We start from the raw sequence: 14810 nt of genomic DNA, 5'->3' as shown, positions 1-14810 counted from the left end.
AGATGGTTTCAAAAATAAAAGCTTCAATGACGTTTTCAAGTGGTCAGTGGGAAATCTGACAGTTATCCATTAATCAAATGCCACACAGAGGGTCACCACAACACAACAAGTAAATGATATATAGTAGTAAATGTCTGTTCTGATTGGAGTGCTCCACAGTTATCACTCTAATGCTGTTACAGTCAGTGAAGCTCCAGCTGGCGACATCCCATCCCTAGTTCTTGCCATCCATATATCAGTCAGGAGAAAATCATAACAGGAACAATAGAAACAGAAATTACATATATGAACAGAGGGAGTAGATTTCTCATGGAAAGATCTCCAAATAGTTGAGAACTTCACCTGAAGTCAGGACTCTGGTGGTGTTGGAGAAGATTGGACGTCAACAGGCTCAGAATCGTTTCAAAGGTCAGGTCGTCCTTTATTGACATGGGATGTTCCCAACCCACAATTAAGATCTGAACAAGGACGTTAACTTTCTTTAAATCTCTTCTTAAAAATCCAGTTCTTTGTTTTAGCCTTTGGTAATGTTTGACACATTTTTCCTTTCTTTTCTTTTTTCATTTTTTAAAAAAAAATAATGTTTTATCCTTTATCATTGCTGCTATTGTTATTTCATATTGTACTTCTCCTTGCTCCTTGTCACTTATTGTCAGATGTTTTGCATAATGATGATTTTTGCATACAATTGATTCTTCATGTTTGTTTTTTAATCATTATTTTTTTGTTCTACACTTTTTAGTTCTCTCAGGTACTTTAGACTTTTTTTCATCTGGATTTTCTTTATTTCTGATTAGTATAGTATAGTATAGTATAGTATAGTATAGTAACCAACTATATACAGTTTGCATTTTCTTTATTTCTTGAAAAGGCTTGGGCAATGAGACGAAGAGCGATACCTATATAGTTGAGTACTGAAAGTGATCTTAAGTTGTTTATTTATGTCACAGCTGTGTGACGGGCAACACCAACAGGAAGGAATGTCTAGTTTTTGTTTTTGTATTTGTTATTGTGTCTTGTAATCTCATATGGGATGGGCCACAGTGGTGGCATGACACGGAAATAAAACATTCATTCATTCATTCATTCATTCATTCATTCATTCATTCATTCATTCATTCATACATACAGTAACTAACTACATAAATTAGGTTATTATCATTATCATCACAATTACAAACACTGGTCAATCATCTGAAGTCTTACTGAAAACCTCAGTCACACTCACATGTAGACAGGTGATGTAAGTTTTAAACTTTCAGGATTTACAGTATGTGATCCAGGTACACACACAGACAGGTACACCTGCAGTTCAACATAACCAGTCGCCTCCCACGGGCTTTAAAATCACAGATCACTCATTTAAAGGAAGGTTGTGTGTATTTTTCCCTGAGGGCCACATTCATGATTATTGTGCAATCCTTCAATAGTTTAGCTTTTACTACAACTACTACCGTTACCAGGGTGACCAGCATTGTTGGCTCTGTGGTTGCCCCTTCAGGCTTGGCTGCTGTTCAGACACTCGGCGTAGCTCTCCAGGACCCCCACCTCACCCCACCCCTCACACCATCCTCCCCTCTATAGTATTTGGGTTAGAGACACAACAACCACCAACAGTTCTTCTCTCAGCCTTTTCTGCTCTATTTTGGTGCCTTTGTGGCAGCGGCTGCATTGGTCTTTCAGGGGACTGTGTGTGCGTTTGTGTGTGTGTAAATGAGGTGTCTGGAACATTGAGAGCTGCTGTCACCCTCACAGAGTACAGAGTTTGTCCTCATGACATGACATCAGAGATAAGAGGCCTCACGCTCTGAGTCTTCTCCTTGATTCATAATGATACATACGAATACATGTATACGAATAGGAATAGGAATACAAACACAAATGCAAATTACTTTACTAATTGATTGGGAAATTCATGTCCACTGTGAGGATCAAATGTGATACTTAAATCACCAAGAGAATTGAGCAGATCTCCCCTGCACTGGTCTTTCCTCACTGGTTACCAGTAATAATAAGAGTGATAGTTGTATTTATAGAGCACTTTTCAAACAAAAGCACAAAGTGCTTTCCTAAAATAAAAAGACCTAATCAAACAATGAAAAACATTATCAAACACAACACAAATGGACAAATAGTGCATATGCATACAAACAACATAGAAATGAAGTGCGTAAGGAACCAGAACATCCTTGCAATACACTAACACCCTCAAATGAAAGAATCAGCTTTGTTAGTTGTTTGAAAATGCCATTCTATAAAAGTATGTTTTACGACGCAACTTAAAAACCATGTCGGCCGACCTGATGCTCAGATGGCGGCTGTTCAGAGCCGAGGAGCCAGGATTGCAAAGGCTGGATCACCGTTTGCTTTTAACCTGGACTCTGGAACAGCGAGAAGGCCCTGACCTGCAGGCCTGAGGGGCCTGTTCAGATGGAAAGATGAGAGGAGCTCTGTTATGTATCCTGGTGCCAAGGTATTTAGAGGCTTAATTCAAAAGGGGATGGGAAGCCATTGCAATGAAGCCAAGACTGGTGTGATGTGGGCTGACCATTTAGTTTTGTTTAAAAGTCTAGCTACTGAGTTTGGGGTACTTTGGAGCTGTCCAATAGCTCGATTGTTTAGGCAGATAAATCAGGCATTGCAAAGATGGGGGAGGAGAGGCTGTATCTGTTTTAAGATATACTCTAGTCCAAATATGAGAAGTTCTGTGTTATCAGGGTTGAATTTTAAGAAATTTTGGGATATCCAATTTTTAATGTGGGTAGCTGCGTAGATAGCCTACTGGTCTCCGATCATTCCACTAGCACAGGTAAAATCATCATCTGAAACAAAAATAACTTTCTGTTTGCTAGGTAGGACCAAAACCAGTACAGAAGTGAGTTTTTAACCTTTTCTTTGTTTGACTTTGATTTTATGTTAAATGAATTATGTGTTGATAAATAAATGTTATTATATAATATTTTCCAGTGAACTGTAGCCTATGTGAAAAGATCTAAAAGTTCACTGGAACTGAATTTGTTGTCCCCAGAGGATTCACTCCTTGTGACCTCCTGACCTTTTGTCTCTTTACATTCTCAGCTCCACTGATGGGGAGACTCAGCTTGTTCATACTGTGGCTGTAATAACTGCAGCCTCTACGGGACACTGGTGGGAGTTTTTTTTAAAAGGACTAAAACAATCACCTGTGCGTGCTCACATGTATTTTGGCTGTTTTGGGGACATTAACTGCTGTGTTAAATCAAGCCGTCTTAGCACAGAGCTCTAATATGGAAGTAATGAAAAGTTGTGTGGTCAGATTTGAGATTTAGAGGCGTTAGTTTGCTGGATTCCTGTTGGGATTAAACCAGATTAGTTTGTGGAGTGGAGGGAACCTGTGGTGAGAACAACAACACACCTGCAGACCACGACTTCAACCTGCTGCTGTTTGACTGAAATATTAAAATGTCCTGAGTGCACTTGTTTCTCAGTCATGACCTCATTCAAGCACTTTCACACAAGTCACAAATGCAATAAACATCAGAGCTTGTTTCTTTTCTTTATACATTAAAGGATGATGGCTGGGAAAGAAAAGTTTGCACATGGTCACAGTGATTGATTGAGGTACTGACTTGAAATTTCAATCCTGAACATCCTGACATAAAAGGAGTACTTAGATATCTTAATAATATCAATTAAAAACACAATACCTATAAAATTAATTAAACATGTTATGCAATGTAACACTGCTTTTGTTCAACAGTGCATCTGTCCCATAGCTCTGAATGCTTACTATAACACTGACGTAAGTTCATAGTTAATGTTTCTCAGTTCCTCAGTACAAAAAAGTTGGGAAACCACACCAGGTGGCTCAAGACTCAGTAGCAGGGCCGGCTCTACGGAGGGGCAAGAGGGGGCAGTGCCCCCTCAAATAAATGTCTTGCCCCCTCAAATCCAAATTTTAGAAGTTGAGAAAGCACATTTTAATACTCAAAAATACTCAAAATTATCTGCAGTAGCACAAAAATCTGCCAAAAAAGGGACACTGTTCTTTTCTAAAATGTTCTGTTCTGTTCTCTTGACCATAGTAGACCCCCCCCCTCTTCTCAGAGTACACCAGAATGCTTCACTCACATTTTAAAATCACAAAAATTTTCTGGGGGGGAAGCCCCCAGACCCCCCTACAGGGGTTTAGCTACTCACCGTTTTCACCCCCTTTGGGTTTGCAATGCATCTTCAGGTATATGCCCCCCCCCCATATAATGTGGCTCTTTGCATTATGACAGTAACAAATTAGGGCTCTAAGGCCCTGGTTGCCCCCCTGGCCCCTAGTTGGACAGGTCTGAAGGTAGAGGCCTGACAAAGTGCAATCCACTTCTCCAGGTTGGGGTTGGACACATAGCCAACAACCCAATTCAATAAAGTTACTATAAGCACAGAGAAAAAAAAGTGCTGGAGCATGATGTGTTCACATGATGCCCCCTTCACATTTCTGACTGCCCCCTCATGCCGCCTAGAACCGGCCCTGCTCAGTAGTAGTAGAAGAAGACCCGACAGAGATACGAGTTGACAATGTTATTTTTGTTTCCACCTCTGGACAAAGCTGCTGAAGTTTGATGCTGGACTCAAAAACAAAATCCCTAATAACCCCTTCAAGAATCTCAGGGACCTAAGATCAGCTGAGGGAACTGAAAATGCCACTCCTGTCGACAAGTTTATGTTCTAACATTCACTGAAGTCATTATTTATTATTATTAATAATTTTCAAACACAACATTCAATTTTTCTTCTCAGCTACACACCTGTAACATTGGCAGACAGACAGCGGCAAAAGTACTCAAAACAACACACACACGCACGCACGCACGCACACACGCACACACGCACACACACACGCACACACACACACACACACACACACACACACACACACACACACACACACACACACACACACACACACACACACACAGTATAAGAGGAAATATCAAATCTCTTCCTCTTTACACCCCAATGCTTTGTCCAAATACACACACAAACATTTACAACGCTTCAGTGAAGACACACGTAGCCTACAACCCCCCTCCCAACACACACACACACACACGCACATACCTCTCCTGACTGTGATGTGACCCCACAGACAGCCAATGAAAGCTGTGCTAGCCGCTGATGTCACCAGGTGAGTGTCAGTGTATTGTTCAGACAGCAGAGGGAGGCATGCTGCCCGACGACACCTGACGCCTCTCTACTGTTAGAGAAGTTAGTAACGTGTTATTAGCTGTCACTCATCCAGAATATAATCTCATTACCTCATTGGCAGCAGGTTCATGTGTTGCCAAGTCTAGTTAACCATAGGCATACTGTTACAGCAAATGAAGGTGAAACGGTCACACCATCACTGATAAATGCTCCTACAAATAGTGACAATAAAAAAGAACTAGATTTCCTGAAGAAAATGTGTGTGGATGCTGAAAGCCGAATACCATTGCTGAAGCAATGCTGAATTAGCTTAAAAAACTGCTGCAGTGATGTTGAAAAGGCTGACGTTATAGCTGAAAAGTATAATTTGTAAGCTGAGAGGTGAAGGGCTAAAAGCAGCAAAAATGTTAAAAAGGTAGAAGAAAATGTTGAAAACCCTGCATGTTCAACTGTAACAGTGGAAGAGTTTGAATGGTTAAAGTCAGCTGCAAAACACTGGAACCTGATCATACAGAAAATTGATGAGCCCTTTCAAACTGAAGCAATAGGTGAGATTAAAAATTTGACCTTGTAAGAAGGTGGTTGATTTTGTCTAAAAAATAGCAGGAAATTACTTGAATTGTTGAAGATTAGTATGAAAGTGAAAAGTTGAACTTAAAGCAACATTGCGGAGTTTCAGCTCAGTGTTTCCACCATCTGGTTGAGAAGCGCTATCGTCTGGGGGGAAAAAGCGTTTATTCCCATTAATAAACGACAGTATTTCCCACATACTTGCAAGGAGACTGTGTGGCGGGTGGTCGGGGGAGGGGAGGAGGGGGTGAGGGGGGTCGGGGGGCAGCGGTGGCGGCGGTGGCGGTGGCGGCGGCAGCGGCGACGACGACCGGAGGGGAACGTAAGTTTTGCTTTTACCCACCACGTCTCTCCCTCGACGCAGAGGGGAGGGGGGGCAGTGTTTCGTACCCGTGCAGGGAAGTTACATAGTGCAGTTTCAGCCGACGCAACCCCGCTCAGGCTGCAGCGGCAGCACCATTCATCCTATTAACCATTTTTCTACCATTGCAATGAGTCTGGAAACATTATTTTAAGGCCGAAAAACTCCGCAATGTTACTTTAAAGCAGAAGTAAGCGATATTTTTGTGTTAATATAAGTCTTAAATAGTTATATCTTCCGACAGCAATCACTTACATAGAGTGTTTGGACCGAAACACGGGTCTGTCTGTCAGTCACTCTGCTCTGCTCTGAGCCGAAGAGAAAAATTTTCTTGTATCCTACAATTTTTATCCAATGAGGAGAGAGAACGGCATGCAGGGCTGTGTGTGCAGCCAAGGGATGCGCCTGAATGTGGTGATGTAGGGATGAGGACCAATAGATCCATGACGAGGGCGGGGGCTGCTAACTCCATCGGCTGACAAGACGTTATGGTGCGTTCAAGGCAACTCGTAACTCGTGACTTCACGGGTCGGAAGTTACGAGTGGCCGTTATAGTGACTTTCACAGGTAAAACAGGTCGGAAAAACACGAGTGGGTTGCCTGGAACGCTACAAAGTCGTAAGTTGTGACTTGAAGCTGTAATTTACGGTTTCAAAAGCCTGCCTGGAACGCAGCATTAGCCAAAATGACCGGATCGTTTACTTCTGCTTTAAATTACAACCGACATCTTAAAAACATTGTTAAACCAATACTAATAAAGATAAAGCAATATCTGAAGATTAAAAATAGAACATTTAAGTAGGAGACTGAAAGACATGAAATGGTGAAAATATACGTGCATTTTTTAAGATAAGTGTAAAACATATGTTAAAGGTCTAAGTGTTAAAAAGGTAGAAGAAAATTTTGAAAATCAGAAAACAGTTGAAGAGTTGAGGTCAGCTGCAAAAAGTACTGGAACCTGACAGTAAAGAAAACTGATGAACCATTGCTAAGTAGCTGAAGCAAATGTTGAGAATAGATTAAAAAGTAGAACTTGTACGATGGAGGTTAATTTTGCATTAAATTGCTTGAATTGTTGAAGATTAGTATGAAAAAATGTAATGTTGAAGTCTACTCAAATACATAAATGTTTATAATAAAATGACAGCTTGAAAACATTGTTGAACAAATATGAATAAAGATGAAGCAATATCTGAAGAGTAAAAGTAGAACTTGTAAGCAGGAGGCTGAATGACCTGAAAAGACTGAAAAATACCTGTTTAAGATAAGTGTAAAAATGTGAATATACATACTGTATATAAATGAAAAATCTGAAACTGAAACTAAAATGTTTGAGAAATGGGCATTGGAATTGTTGTGGCTTCCTTTTTGCTGTTTCTCCTTGTGAAATGTAAGGGTTGAAGAGGTGGAAAAGCCAAAAGTCAGGACATGATCAAATCCTGAAATCTCCATTAGGAGAATAAACTGAACTGTATGTAATAGAAATAAATAGTTGGAGATGTTTAAAACTCATGGCAAAAGTCAGAAGATCACCAAAGTCAACAGGCTTCATCTTTCTGGGAAGATAAGAGTCGTTAGATGAGTAGGGGAGACTGGGGTAAGTTGAGCATAGGGGCAAGTTGAGCCACCCCTTGTTGCTAGGAAACTCAACTTACCCTGCTCCTATGCTCAACTTACCCCATACAAGAGGGAAATTTTGTGCCACGACACCACTTTTTTTGAACACGCTATCATTTCAAAACAGCTCTGTTTACACATAATTCTGTTTGTTTGAAGGGATACACAACATCCTGAAATATATGCATATTAGTTGGCAACAGAACTATAATTGTCTTGATGGCTCATCTTACCCCACTCTCCCCTATGTAGGCAGACAGGATCAGATAGTTAGACTTTTATTGATGTTGTCGGCCTGTGATCAAACATCATATACAGACCTGTCACATTAACCCCAGGAAGACTGATGAAATATGAGAGCATAATTTCATGGGTTCTGTTAGCAGCAGCTGGTTCGTCCCTCCAGTCTGTGATCAGCACCCTGGGCGAGCGAGGTTAGAGGCCTGGAGGTGTTTCTCTCTCTCCCAGGGCTTTAATTGGCCCTGAGCTCTCAGCAGGTCGTCATTGTGGATGTAAAAGAAGCTTAGCAGCACGAGGCCAACGTCCAGCCGCACACGCACACGCACACGCACACACACACACACACACACACACACACACACACACACACACACACACACACACACACACACACACACACACACACACACACACACACCGAGTTTAATTGTTATAGTGCTTTTGTGTGTGTGTGTGTGTGTGTGTGTGTGTTAGGAGGGTATTACATGTCATGTGTGCCAATGTTTGTGTTTTGAGGGGAGTACTTAATGTGTGTGTCTGTGTCTGTGTTTGTGTGTGTGTGTGTGTGTGTGTGTGTGTGTGTGTGTGTGTGTGTGTGTGTGCACCTTTGCACTTTATGGGCACATGAGATTAACAGATGATATGTGGGAACTTTCAAGTATGTTTGTTGTGTGCATGGTCTCTATGGTAGTTTATTCAAACTGCATTGCAGATGATATGTTTGTTGTACTAAAGCTACTGAAGTATCTGGATTGTCAGGTCCAGAAATGTTCAAAAAAATATGTTCAAAAAGTTTGCTGCTATCTATCAAACTGAGTTAGTGAAGAACAGAGAGGACTGTCCAGATGTTCAGGTTCTCATTCATGCACATCCTGGTATCTCTGATAATCATTTCCACCAATATTAGCTGATAGAAGCAGATCTTTGAATGCAAGCACACCTGCTTAAAAAAAGATACGTAACACCTTTCACACCAACCTCAGAGTTCAGCTTTTCTGTTCAGATTGATGACACACACAACTGCAGGGAGAAATGTTATCACAGGCAGGTACACAGCACACACTTAGACACAGACACGGGGGAAAGAGTGAGCTGTAAACTGCTGTGTAGACTCACATCCCTCGGGATGACTAGTGTTAGAGCCTTTTAGTGTGAGATGCTTCGATCTGTGTTTTCAAGGCTGTGACCCATGTGTGGATGTAGATTGAGCCCATCCAGTACTGACAAAAGCCTGATGTCAGTGGGTCTTGGCGGGTTTCTGACCAGTGGAAAATGGCTCTAGAGAAATTTCTGTTGAGATCACTGGTAAAGACAAAGTTCCTGTGCATTTACTGTTTAAATCCACCAGAATTTCACCACGGACAAAGTTTCTCTATATACGTTTCCCACATCAAGATTATTCTGATGTAATTTCATACATGTTTTGAATTATTGCCCCTGTATCATCTGCGGGACTATTTTGGATAATTAATATGAGATGATACCTGCAGACACTAACTCCACAGTGTCTCCAGTGTCGGGGAAATATTTGTATTTGAGTAGAACTGAAAACCACAAGCAGAGCACACACACAAACCCACTGTGCCATTGGACATGAATGACTGATATTCTGTTTCTTGTGTTTGACATGTTACTTTTGTTTGACACGAAAGAAGCAAAGTGGGCAAAAGACTTATTTTCCTTCAGAGGCCAGTGACGAGTTACTGTAAAGCTGGTGATTTATTGTCCCCCTTCAGTTCAGTTTATTTTAGACTAAATGGTTTTACCCTCCAGGTTGTGGGTTTCAGGTCACTGAGTGAGGATCTGTGGTTGTTATGGTCACTACAATGTGGTTTAAAGTTAACTAATGGAGGTGTTGTGGTGGTGGTAAATGGTTGTGGTTATTGGATGTAAAGGGTTTTCTGGTGGCCGTTAGATCAGGTTAAAGGTTCACAAGTGAATGTGTTTGAGAGATCGGGTTTAGATGAAGTGTGTGTATAGTGGGAGTGGTTGTCAGTGTGTCTGCGATGTGTATTTGTGTGTGTGTGTGTGTGCGTGCATGTGTGTATGTGGATGTCCAGTAGAGAGCAGGCTGCTGGCAGTGAGGCAGCCGCCGCTGTTGTCCAACAAATCCTGTCGTCCATCCCCCTGTTATTAGGATCCCAGCAGGGTGGAGGAGTCAAAGGGGGGGCGGTGGGGTTTTACATCTGTCCCACTGAACCTGAGTTAGACCACCAGGTAGCCCACCTGTAGCCCCATACTGCCCTACTGAGGGGTAATTAGCTGCTAACTGCTGCCAGGACTGGAGGCTGTTTGTTTAAGTGTCTGTCACCTTAACCCTGATGCGGCTGTAAGAGCTCCACAGGTACACACGTGTGTCACTGCAGGTCTCATAAAAGTATATGCATATGTATGCGTATATATGTACTATGTGTGTGTGTGTGTGTGTGTGTGTGTGTGTGTGTGTGTGTATCAAATTCAGTGCCTGGCTCAAGAGCACCTCAGCAGAGCCCCCATTACACTGCAAAAACTCAAACTCTTACCAAGAACATTTGTCTTATGTCTAGTCAAAACAATCTCATTCTACTTAAAATAAGACTAATCACATTAAGAAGTAGCTTATTTTTAGACACTTTTTACTTCTTTCAAGCAAATTTTTGCTTGAAATAAGTAGAAAAATCTGATAGTGGAGCAAGTTTTTCTTTCTTATTACAAGCACAAAAAACCTGTTTTCATTGGCAGATTTTTCTACTTATTTCAAGTGAAAATTAGTTTGAAAGAAGTGAAAATGATCTAAAAACAAGTTCATTTTTAGGTGATGAGTCTTATTTTAAGTGGAAAGAGATTAGTTTTGACTAGAAATGAGACATTTTGACAAGAAATAAGACAAATATTCTTGGAAAGATGTTGAGTTTTTGCATGAAACCAGGTGGCTGCCGAACTTGAGACTGCATAGGGTCAGTAATCCTCTGACCTGCTGCCTCCTGGTTGGGTTTGGTTAACTATGGCAGCCTGGAGGCTCAGTTTAATTGGCAAAAGTCATCCTGAGCTAGTAGCTACAAATGAGAGCTCAGCAGGTCACCAGGAGACATCAAAGGGGAGCTGAGAGGACGAGCTGCTGAGAGACAAACCCACATACACCCCCTGTTTGCCAAACACACACACGCACACACACACACATTATTTATTTTTCTGCCTTGTTAATATTTGTCTATACACTGTCGACACTGTCCTCATAACAGTTATTCATTTTGATGCTGGTTTATTTTGTTACTGGTTTCGGTTTTGACCCAGAAACTTTGGTAAACACGACAAAGGCTTTGAGTATTTTCTAGATGGTTCCACATTATTAGTCTCCACAGCACATTAGCCATGTAGGCAAGGGGATTTGAACCAGCAGCCTCCCATTCACTGGGCCTCCCCTGCAGACTCTACATATGACTGTGGCTGTGTTCATTCTGCTGCTATTTGATGTGCAGCAGGCCTGCTGGCGGAGGTGATTAACCCCCCTCCACGAGCACTTAACCGGCCACAAAAGCTAATGGGAAAAGTTAAATTTAATGGTCGGCCAGTTTCCCTGTGGTGGAGGAGGCAAACAGATTTCTGCCTCAGCTGGAGGTGGAGAAACGTCTGCTGCGAGCTGGTCGTTGGGACACACTGCTCGTTAGACTGAGCCTCAAACATGGACATACAAGAGTCTGTCAAGGCAGCACCATAACTGACCTTTGACCTCTGGTCAGAGTCTGGTTTGTGATCCTATAATTATTATGTTGCCCACAGCTGAATCAAGCCTCCTGAAGAATTGAATTGTGTTTATATTCACCTCTGATTGATTGTAACTGCTGAGAATAGATTAAAAAGTCAACTCAACTCTGACTCTTAAATGATTTTTATGTACTTTATTGTTTCTATGCATGAATGCAAGTTTAGCTCTGTCTCAGTTTAGACAACCTTGACAACATGTAACATTTAACAACATTGAGGTTTTAAGCACTTGGTTTTATCAGGAGTCAGGGTTAGCAGTGGGTGTAGGGAACTTGGTTCAAGCCCTGTCATGAACCTATATAAAATACATATCTGGATGCTTTTTGCAGTTGTACTTTAAGCTGATACAATCACTTACACTTAACAGTGTAATACTCAGGCTCTCTGTCAGTGTTGTTTTCTCACAATACTTTCATTTCTGGCGTGCAATGAATTAGTGGTGGTTGAATTAGTGGCAGTACTTTTGAGAGTACTGAATCACTAAAATGAGTTCCTTAAAAAGATTTGTTCAAAAAATCCGTTCACCAAACCGTTCAGTGGTTGGTGGGAGTCTGACTCCCAGCCGATCACGATTCAGTTTCTGACTCACATTCACTGTGTAGTATGTTCACTGAATGTACTGATACGTTTATGGTAGAGATGGGATTTATGGCTCTTTGAGGGGAGCCGGATCTTAGTGAGCCGTTCCTTTCAAAGAGCCGTTCAAAAAACTGGCTCATTTGACTGATTTTTAAAAATATTTATTAAGTTTTAAGAAGCCAGCCTGGGGGTAACTCATTTTATCTTGGAAATAATGGCGTGAGATTTTAAGACAAAATTAGATATCCCACTAATATCTGAGTTTGCACGCCACTTACGTAGCCAATGGAGCAGCTTCAATTAACTGTTATGAACACACCGAGATGTAAAAAAAAAAAGAACGGTTCCCAGCTGTGACTCGGTTCCCATCGTTCATGTTAACGAGCCGTTCAATAGAATCGGTTCGTTCGTGAACGTCACAACACTAGTTTAAGGGCACAGATGTTTGCGACAACAAAATGACACGTTTGCAGCACAACACTACTTTCAGTACTACATTCAGTAAACGACACCTCCGCAAACATATTTGTCATTCGCGAACATATCATTGTGTCGATTGTAGTACGTTCAGTGAATGTACCATACAGTGAACGTGAGCCTATAGGTCTGAATGGCACGTTCACTGAATGTAGCTACTGAAGAGACGTTTGCGAGCGACACAGCGGCACGTTCACAAACAACACTACTTTGAGTGATATGTGTTCAGTGAACATGAGCCCTCAGCCCCAAGTGACAGTACATTCAGTGAATGCATCACTGAACATGTACCGTTCCCTTGCAATGAAAGTTCCCACCAGACCACATGGCAGTTCCTCTGTCAGCCTGCATGCTTGCTGCTGAGCTCAACTGAACTGAGAAAAGAACGAATCAGGTCAGGAAGGAATTCCATTCAATTCGTTCACTCAAACAATTCATTCCTTTGAACGCAACATTCGGGAATGACACAACACTACAATGAATCAGTCAGGAGTCAGGATAGTTTATACCTCGAAGGATCCACCAGTTTGTGGCCCAGTAAAATATGGAGAATCTGAAATTCGATGAAGTTGTTCTTCACATACAGCCCCTGAAACATATTCTTTTTATTCTTTGTTGATCTGTTTTAATGTAAAGCCCCTTGGATCTGTGTGTGGAATGACTTGTTCTCCTCTCCTCTCCTCTCTTAATGCGTCACCTTGTTGGTATGTCAGTTTGTGAATTAGATCCTAATTGTTGCTGCAGTTTAACTGACCTGCTGTCAGATTATAGGTTAACTCAGTGGAGGAGGATCAGGTGTGTGTGTGCGCGTGTGTGTGTGTGTGTGTGTGTTTGAAAGAGAGAGTGTGTGTACAAAGCAGTATAGTATCAACTCACACATTGAGTTTCACTGCCCCTCAGCTTAACCGGCTTTATTATAACCATTTTGACACACCGCTCCCCACCCTACCCCCAGCTCTCCTCAGGTAAATCTCAGTGAAACCTGTCTGAACTGTAGAAAAATAAATCCTGTAAATGTGAGTAATGTGTGGTAAAAAACAACAGTTCAGGGGACTTGAAGCATTATCATATTCCACTATAGAGGGGTGTACCATTTCTTAACCCTGATGTCAACTGCACATCTCACTTGCCTGCCTTAGCCTACTCCGTCTGTGCTTAGCAAGTTGAAATGCTTTAGGTAGACTTTTAATTAGACTGTGTCAAGAATAGACATTAATGTTGGAAAGTTTCTTACTTTAACCTGTAAACTTACTGCACAGTTTAAATTTGACTAAATGAGCTCGCCTGTCATTTCAGCAATATGAAATGTCATGTGTGACCTGATGTTAGCTATAACACTGGTGCTCCATCATGAGCCCTGAGAAAATGAGCGATTATATTGTAGAAATTTGTTTTGACATAAATATAGAGTCTCAGAGTGCATTAATATGGACATTAGAAAGAGCAAATAGTATATGAACATAAAGATTTTTTCAGCTGTTGCATACAAAAATGCAACATGTAGCCTAATTATAGAATCACAACATTTTGTAGCCTATGAAAAATCATAACAAAAATATTTTCGAAATATGTACATAGACAAGACAGGCAGAGAACTTCAATCAAAACCAACACAGCAGTGTCGTTGTTCCTGCAGCTTCTGTCCGCACACCTGACGGACTGAGGCAGAGGAAAGCAGAGGAAACAAAGCTCAGCGACTCCGACCGGCTGGCTGATTGGACAGCGCTCTCTCTCTCTCTCTCTCTCTCTCTCTCTCTCTCTCTCACACACACACACACACACACACACACACACACACACACACACACACACACACACACACACACACACACACACACACACACACACACACACACCTGTCTGTTTGGGTGTCAAAAAGCTGCAGTTGAAGCTGCTGGAGGTTTTTCTCCGTGTCAGTCCGCGGTGAGTCTCACACCGGATTCCTCCTTACTGAGTCAGGATATTTCGTCTCCTGTCATTATTCCACTAATCTTGGTTCATTCAACATTTTTTTTTTTTTGTGTGTGTGTGTGTGTGTGTGTGT

Source organism: Trachurus japonicus, chromosome 13 (genome assembly GCF_045865225.1).
Source record: "Trachurus japonicus isolate A0001 chromosome 13, Traja_1.0".
Taxonomy (NCBI): domain Eukaryota; kingdom Metazoa; phylum Chordata; class Actinopteri; order Carangiformes; family Carangidae; genus Trachurus; species Trachurus japonicus.
This window is presented reverse-complemented; position numbering follows the sequence as displayed.